Source organism: Natator depressus, chromosome 14 (genome assembly GCF_965152275.1).
Source record: "Natator depressus isolate rNatDep1 chromosome 14, rNatDep2.hap1, whole genome shotgun sequence".
NCBI classification, from domain to species: domain Eukaryota; kingdom Metazoa; phylum Chordata; order Testudines; family Cheloniidae; genus Natator; species Natator depressus.
This window is the reverse complement of record NC_134247.1, coordinates 47,428,860-47,438,057: the sequence shown is the minus strand read 5'-3', so window position 1 is coordinate 47,438,057 and position 9,198 is coordinate 47,428,860.

Below are 9,198 nucleotides of genomic sequence, written 5' to 3'. Positions count from 1 at the left end.
AGGTCCAAGCCTTTATTGGGATGGCAGGATACTACCGAAGATTTGTGCCCCACTTTAGCGCCATAGCCACCCCCATCACTGAGCTATGCAAGAAGGGGAAGCCAGACAAGGTGGTCTGGACCGAGCAGTGCCAGGAGGCTTTCCGGGCGCTGAAGGAGGCTCTGGTCAGTGGCCCAGTTCTAGCAAACCCAGACTTTGACAAGCCCTTTGTGGTGTTCACCGACGCCTCCGACACGGGACTGGGGGCGGTGTTAATGCAGGAGGATGAAAAGGGGGAGAGACACCCCATCGTGTACCTGAGCAAGAAGTTGCTACCCCGGGAGCAACACTACGCGGCCATCGAGAAGGAGTGCCTGGCCATGGTGTGGGCCCTCAAGAAACTAGAGCCCTATCTCTTCGGGCGACACTTCACCGTCTACACCGACCACTCTCCCCTGACCTGGCTGCACCAGATGAAAGGAGCCAACGCCAAGCTCCTGAGGTGGAGCCTGCTCCTGCAGGATTACGACATGGACGTGGTCCACGTGAAGGGAAGTGCCAACCTGATAGCGGATGCGCTGTCCCGGAGAGGGGGCCCCGAACTTCCCCAGGTCACTGGTCACAGTGACCCCGCTCAGTTCAGTCTCGAAGGGGGGAGAGATGTGACGATGTGACGCAGCAGGGAGGGGGGAGTGTTGACCTGGGAATGTGCCCTGGGGACGGGAGACCTGAGAGCCTGTCACCTGAGCCAGGAGGGGGAGGGGGAGGTGACACCTCTGCCCAGGAATGTGGATGGAGGCTGCAGCAGGGAACCTGCTCGGTGGGTTTAGTCAGTTTGGGGCTGGGTGGAGGAACACAGGGAACCCCAGGGCTGGGGTCTAAGCTCCCTGCTCCCCCAGAAGGACTTCACTGAGGGGTCCTGGGTGTCCCCACAAGCTCTGTTTTGGACTGTGTTCCTGTTGTCCAATAAACCTTCGGTTTTACTGGCTGGCTGAGAGTCTCAGTGAATCCCAGGAAGAGGGGTGCAGGGCCTGGACTCCCCCACACTCCGTGACACAGGGGAGGGGATCTGTGGGGAGTGGCAAGGTGCTTGGTAAGGAAAGTTTGGATGAGCCTAGGCAGCCTTGTGATCTGATGGCTTTGTCTAGTCAGCAGGGTGGGAAGGCGAGGAGAGTGGAAGATGAGTGTCCCCGGACCTTACCTGTTAGCTGGGTGGAGAATTGGGACAGTGAAGGAAACGTGCCTGTGCCTGTCAGAGGTATTGACTTGCCTGTGGAGGGAGCTACCCTGATCTCCAAGCAGGTGTCTGTGACCAGCCTTGTGTGCTGGGACAAGGGGAATGAGATCCCAAGCTGTGTGTCTGGTAAAGGAGAAAGTGTGTCCGGCTCTTCTTGGTCTGTGGAGCAGACAGAAGGGGCCTTGCAGCCTGTGATGGTTGAGCGTTGTGCAGTTGTCTCAGAGCTGGTTCTGGATTCAGCTGAAGCCCAGGAAGGGAAGGGTCCTAAGTTTGTGTCTGCTCAGGAGAATGGCCCTGTAACTAGGTCGCATCCAGTTAGTGTCTATGTAAAATCCCAGAGACCAGACAATTCTGGTGCTTGTATTTTGCCTGTTGCTCGTGTGTGGTTGGGAAAGGGTGTCGCAACTCTGTCTAATCAGGGTGAGATCCTAGCCAGGGCACAAGGAGAGCGTGAAGGTGATGTGATTGTGTTACCTATGGAGGGTGTGGAAACCTGTAGCAAGAAGGAAAAGATTCCTGAACTTGTGTGTGGCAAAGGGAAGGAGAAGGCTTCTGACCATTTATCTAGGAAGTCTGTCAGTTTGCCTGAAAGGGGATTGTGTAGGAATCCACCGGACGGGCCATAGGTAATTCTGGATGTAAGGGAGACCCAGAAAGAGTCTGTTGTTGCTCAGGAACGTGTTCCTCTAGAGCAAGCCCTAGGTAAAGAGGGTAAGAGCAGAATTTCTGGGAGGGGTGAATTGTTGCATAGAAAAGCCCTCGGGAAAGGAATCCTCATGGAGTCTTTGCAAGCAGTTTACTGCAACTGAAGGGTGTGAAAGTGATTTAATCAAGAAAGTTTCAGTTCCTAACAGCCAGAAATTTTCTGTTGTGAATGGATCCACTGACTGTCCTGTTGAAAGACCCAGTGTGGATAGCTTTGAGAAGGTCTCAGATGGAGTGAAAGCTGTTAAGAAACTTAAACAGTCCTATAACCAAGTGGCTGTGTTTGGCCAGCTTGTTGGGGAGAAGACCCAATCCAAGTTTGACCCCCTGGGGTTTTGGGGTGGCCAAAGGGCGGGCCGCAGAAACCTTCCCACATGCGGCCTGCGAGTGCTATCGACCACCCCCGACCTAAGGGAGGGCGTGAAACTGGAAGGGCCTGGTGTAACTCCTACCAAGGAATGGCAGAGACGCTGGGGCATCCATGGGAACGTTGGTGGCTTCGAACTTCCCCAGGTCACCGCCTAAAGTGACCCCGCTCAGTTCGATCTCGAAGGGGGGAGAGATGTGACGAAGTGGGACTGTTCTTAATGGTTCCTCCGAATATTGTGGGGGTGCCTCAATTTCCCTTATGCAGTTCTTAAGTATCTAGGTGGTGGGGTAAGGGTGTATGATCACTGCAGAGCCCTAGAGGGCAGGTGTGTGCAGGGGTCTGGACACAGAGAATGGCCGACACCCTGTTTCCTGGCAACTGATGGCCTGGACCCTTCCCCCCTGCAAGGTGAGAGCTAAAGGGTTGGAGAACAAAGGAATCAGGTGACCTCCTGGCCTGGGAAAGGAACAAAGCCCAGAGGAGGGGGGGCTGGAGGGAGTTTCAGTTTGGGGCTGGCTAGGACATGGAGTGAAGGGCAGACGTGGTTGTCTGGCTCACTGCCCTCCAAAATGGACCCGGCTGAGGGGTCCTGTTCTCTGCACCTACAAGCTCTGTTTTAGACCATGTTCCTGTCGTCTAATAAACCTCTGTTTTACTGGCTGGCTGAGAGTCCCGTCTGACTGCGAAGTTGGGGTGCAGGACCCTCTGGCTTCCCCAGGAGCCCCGCCTGAGCGGTCTCGCTGTGGGAAGCACACGGAGGGGCAGAGGATGCTGAATGCTCCGAGGTCAGACCCAGGAAGGTGGAAGCCGTGTGAGCTGTTTGCCCTGCGGACAGGCTGCTCACCGGAAGGCGACTGCCCCAGAGTCCTGACTGGCTTCATGGGGAGCAGTTCCAGAGCATCGCCCGGGGACGCCGTGACAAGCATGAGCTTTCATGAGCTGGATGCAGTGAGCTGTAGCCCACGAAAGCTTATGCTCTAATAAATTTGTTAGTCTCTAAGGTGCCACAAGTCATCCTTTTCTTTTTACTAGAAGTTTGATTCACCACAATTTACTTTAGCTTCCCCTTCTGGCACAAATAAAGTGTTCTAGTGACCAAGGAACTTCCTTCCCATCTCTCAGCCCACGTCCGGGATGTGCAGGGCTAATCCCAGACCCTGGCTTCCCATAAACCTGAGTCAGACCCTTCAGATTCTGAGCTACAGTTGTGCCCTCCTGGCCTCCCCTCCAGGTCTCCTCTAGTCCTGGAGCCACAGGTTGGCCACCCCTGTTTTAAAGTGATGGGCCTCCTCGTGCTACTGGCCTCTAGTCCCACACACTCCTGGTACATCAGGGAGTTGCAGACACAGTTTGAAGTGCCTGCAAATCAGTCAGTTCCTCTCCAGTGGTGAAACAAATCCACTTCCCCTTTTAAAAATATGGAGACCAGACTCACTTGAGAAAGTATCAGAGGGGTAGCCGTGTTAGTCTGGATCTGTAAAAGCGGCAAAGAGTCCTGTGGCACCTTATAGACTAACAGATGTATTGGAGCATAAGCTTTCGTGGGATGCATGTCACTTGAGAAACACACCAGAAATGAATGAACTCCTGCCCTGAATTTTGACTTACTTGTGCTACCCTCTGTCACGGAGTGTGGGGGAGTCCAGGCCCTGCACCCCTCTTCCTGGGATTCACTGAGACTCTCAGCCAGCCAGTAAAACCGAAGGTTTATTGGACAACAGGAACACAGTCCAAAACAGAGCTTGTGGGGACACCCAGGACCCCTCAGTGAAGTCCTTCTGGGGGAGCAGGGAGCTTAGACCCCAGCCCTGGGGTTCCCTGTGTTCCTCCACCCAGCCCCAAACTGAAACTAAACCCACCGAGCAGGTTCCCTGCTGCAGCCTCCGTCCACATTCCTGGGCAGAGGTGTCACCTCCCCCTCCCCCTCCTGGCTCAGGTGACAGGCTCTCAGGTCTCCCGTCCCCAGGGCACATTCCCAGGTCAACACTCCCCCCTCCCTGCTGCGTCACATCCTCACACCCTCCAAGCTGTTTCCCTTTTTGCTAAATACGTGAAAAAACATGTAATAACTTGCAGGTCAAAATGCAGACCAGCAGCCTTGGGGGCTGGGGACTCCCCAGAACAGGCCCTAGTTACCAGCACGTTCAGAGGAGCAGTGCTGGGTACAACACACATACCTTAGACAAAACAGGAGCACAGACATGAGGAAGCCACTTCTTTACTCCAGTTTAGGGGGTCCTTGTTTCTAGCTCTCCCCCATCAGCTTCTCTTGCTCCTCTCTCAGGTGAGGGGCTGGTCGCGAAAGTCACTGCCAACATCAACCACCCACGTACTGATACCCCGGTCTGTGGAATAAAACAATCCAGACCGAGTCCTGCCTATAGTCACATTTTGCTTCCACACAGGTTGTGTAAGCCGGGGCTGAATGAGCTCTCCCCTGACATCTGGACTTCAGGACCAGACCGTATTTGCATAAAGACACCTACTCTGTTCTGGCCGGTGTCAAAAAGTAACTAAAATACTTCCCAGAGAGACAACCTATCCTAAATTCTCAATTACTGAGGGACAATCTACACTCACTGTTATATTTGCTTTCCACAAGCCACTCTTTTTAGGAGTGATGTACCCAAATAGTTGGATGCTAATGTTTAAATGTATTAACCCTAATTTGGGATATTGCAGTTTATGTACTGTATGTGTCTTATGACTTTTAAACTAAACTTTGTACATTTGAATAATTTAAGCACGACACCCAGATGTACACACACTCTTTCCTTAACCTGTGTATGAGATCATTTTAGCATTAGCTTTAATAAAAACAATTAAATTTGAATGCAGGGGTCCTGCAAAGTTGTTATCTGTATGGTATAAGTAAAGGGGAGCAGATCTGTGCTTCGCAGACCTTTCTTGAGGGGTTACGCTCCTGGCACTGCACTCGCTAAGCAGGCGCTGGGGGGGCCAAATCCCTGTGGGAAGGGAAAGAGGATGGGAGAGGCGTTTCTATCCAGTGGGCGGGATTCTGCCTAAGACCATCTCTACACTAGAAATGACTTGGGAATAATCCACACTCCCAGGGGTGGAAGTAAAATGCGGATTTTACCGGTACGGGGCCGCTCTGCCCTCCCCCCCCCGAAAGGGGCGAGGCTTCGGGTGGAAGGGGTGAGGATGGGGGTCAGCATCCCGCAGCCAGTCAGTCTCTGCTCCCTGGCCCGCGCCGCCCGTGGCTCCCGCAGCGATTTAAAGGGCCCCGGGGTCCGGCCGGCGCAGCCGCGGTAGCGGCAGAGGCGGCCGGAGCGCGGGGCCCTTTTAAATCGTGGCCCCGAGGCAGCTATTTCTTTTGCCCCCCCACCGTCAGCGGCCGGGGGGGGGAAGGGGCAGCGATATTAAAGTGCCCGTACCCCCTTCCTCTCGCCCCTGCACGCTCCCGAGCGACGTAGTTATAACCCATCTAAGTACTGATGTCGAGGCGGGGCCGACAGACTTACCGCCTCTCGCTGAGGCAGGATTTATTAAGCCAAGGGAAGAGCTCTCTCCCATCGGCTTGGAGCACCGTCGCCTGCTGTAAGTGATCTAGTGCGGACACAGCCTAAGGAATCTACGCACCATTAGACCCCTCTGCTCGCTCTGATGGAAAGGCAGAGCCGATTAGAGTCAGTCGGGAGTCCGCTGTTTTGTTCAGTGGTCACTGGAGCTCAGATCACTGACACCCAGGTGTAAGCGCTGAGGCCCAGACCTGCTGTGAGACAGCGGCTGCTCAGCCCGCACCAGCAGTGGGGTTCCCCCGCTAACTGCTGAGGCCACTGAGCGCTGGGTTAAGTGGGGTGACCTCGAGAGGTGGCATCACAGAGGCTGCAATAGAGAGGCAGGGCGGTGGCAGGAGAAAACGCGGTGGCGCAGGGCAGGGCAAACAAGAGCACGGCGGGGTGCAGCGTGAACGGTGGCCTTCGCGGCTCTATTGCCCTGCCGCGGCGGCAGCAGCAGCTGGGGCATCACTCAACGGGGGTGGGAGATGAACGCACGTGAATGCAATTAATGCAATGCCCAAATGCAATGCAATGCCCAAACCCAGACCTGCCCAGACCCTCCGGACTCTGAGTCTCTCTGGCCAAGGACAGCAGCTGTGAGGGGGGTGCAGCGGAGGGAGGGGGAGTGGCGTGTGAAAGGAGTATTTGTTGTTGGACTTTCCCAGCGCAAATGAGGAACTCAGGCAAAGGGCACTGCCCAACTTACTCGGAGGTGGGCGTTTTGCTCATGGGCACGTGCCTATGACGAGTGGTTGTGGTGTTTTACCAAATCAATGCCGGGTTCCTTTCCCCTGTGTATCACAAGTTTTCTTTGCTAGACACACGTCAGGGCTTGCGCGAGGGGAAGCAACTCTGGAAAAGCAGCGTCTGCTCCAGGGCCAAGTGGGGAAAACCAAGCCGGGGGCTCCCCCTGCACAGCGAGGTCCCCCCACCCCAGAACAGCCGCACCCCACAGAGGGTCCCAAACACCAGGTGGCAATTTGCACCCAGAAACAACTGGGGAGTGTCATTGCATGTCACTGTTACCATGAGACCAGCGTGAGGCAGCCCAGCACTGAGGAGCAACCCTACAATAACAAACCAGCCTGTCCACAGCCCAGCGCTCCCCAGCAACCCTACAATAACACCCCGGCCTGTCCACAGCCCAGCGCTCCCCAGCGACCCTACAATAACACCCCAGCCCGTCCACAGCCCAGCGCTCCCCAGCGACCCTACAATAACACCCCAGCCTGTCCACAGCCCGGCGCTCCCCAGCGACCCTACAATAACACCCCAGCCTGTCCACAGCCCAGCGCTCCCCAGCGACCCTACAATAACACCCCGGCCTGTACACAGCCCAGCACTCCCCAGCGACCCTACAATAACCCCCCAGCCTGTCCACAGCCCAGCGCTCCCCAGCAACCCTACAATAACACCCCAGCCTGTCCACAGCCCAGCGCTCCCCAGCAACCCTACAATAACACCCCAGCCTGTCCACAGCCCAGCGCTCCCCAGCGACCCTACAATAACACCCCAGCCTGTCCACAGCCCAGCGCTCCCCAGCGACCCTACAATAACACCCCGGCCTGTACACAGCCCAGCGCTCCCCAGCGACCCTACAATAACCCCCCAGCCTGTCCACAGCCCAGCGCTCCCCAGCGACCCTACAATAACCCCCCAGCCTGTCCACAGCCCAGCGCTCCCCAGCGACCCTACAATAACACCCCAGCCTGTCCACGGCCCAGCACTCCCCAGCGACCCTACAATAACACCCCAGCCTGTCCACAGCCCGGCGCTCCCCAGCGACCCTACAATAACACCCCAGCCTGTCCACAGCCCGGCGCTCCCCAGCGACCCTACAATAACACCCCAGCCTGTCCACAGCCCAGCGCTCCCCAGCGACCCTACAATAACCCCCCAGCCCGTCCACAGCCCGGCGCTCCCCAGCGACCCTACAATAACACCCCGGCCTGTCCACCGCCCAGCGCTCCCCAGCGACCCTACAATAACACCCCAGCCTGTCCACAGCCCAGTGCTCCCCAGCGACCCTACAATAACACCCCAGCCCGTCCACAGCCCAGCGCTCCCCAGCGACCCTACAATAACCCCCCAGCCCGTCCACAGCCCGGCGCTCCCCAGCGACCCTACAATAACACCCCAGCCTGTCCACCGCCCAGCGCTCCCCAGCGACCCTACAATAACACCCCAGCCCGTCCACAGCCCAGTGCTCCCCAGCGACCCTACAATAACACCCCAGCCCGTCCACAGCCCAGCGCTCCCCAGCGACCCTACAATAACCCCCCAGCCCGTCCACAGCCCGGCGCTCCCCAGCGACCCTACAATAACACCCCGGCCTGTCCACCGCCCAGCGCTCCCCAGCGACCCTACAATAACACCCCAGCCTGTCCACAGCCCAGCGCTCCCCAGCGACCCTACAATAACACCCCAGCCCGTCCACGGCCCAGCGCTCCCCAGCGACCCTACGATAACACCCCGGCCTCTCCACAGCCCAGTGCTCCCCAGCGACCCTACAATAACACCCCGGCCTGTCCATAGCCCAGCACTGAGGGGTGATAGTTGGTCCCTCCCCCTCCCTCAGGTGACAGTTGGCCCCTCCCTCTCAGGTGACAGTTGGCCCCTCCCCCTCCCTCAGGTGACAGTTGCTCTCTGGGGCCTTTGGAGCGTTGAGCCACCTCCCCCCCCCCCGGGCACTTCCCGCCTTTTTTCCTCCTTCCCGCCTTTTGCTGCTCAGGCTGACTCCTCCTGGCAACTACTGATGCGGCCACAGGGCAGCGCGTCCTGATTGGCTGACCTGCCTGAAGGGGTGAGGGGAAGGGCGGAGCCCGGGAGGGGGACGGGGCGGGGAGGAGCATGGGGAGGCGGGGCCCCAGAGTGGGCGTGGCTAGCGAACTGGAGGAAGGGGCAGAAAGGGGGAGTGGCTAATAGGAAAGAGGCCAGGGAGGGGGCGGGGCTACTGAGAGAGGGGAGGGACTACTGGGAGGGGCAGGCAGGGAGTGACCCCCCATGCCCCATCTCCTTTGTTCACCCCGGGGCAGCCAGCCCCAGCCCCCGTGTGGGATGAGTGGGGGGGGAATCCCCCTCCGAACACCCGCCCCACGGGGCCACGGTTGGGGCGTGGGGCCAGGCTGCAGCGATGGGCGGGCAGCGCCCCTCGGCGCGGGGAGGGGCAGGACGCTGATCGTTTTCGGTCCCGCCACAGATTGGAGCCTTAGTTACCCGCCTAGTTTGCCTATGTGTGAATCTGGCCCTACCGGGGGCTGGGGCACTCTCCCCGGGCAGCCAGGGCTGGCCCCATTGCCCCAGGGCGGTACTGGGGGGCCGTGCTGCAGGGAGCGGGGCGGGGGGCAGCAGGGGGCTCTTCCCGGGCAGCCAGGGCTGGCCCC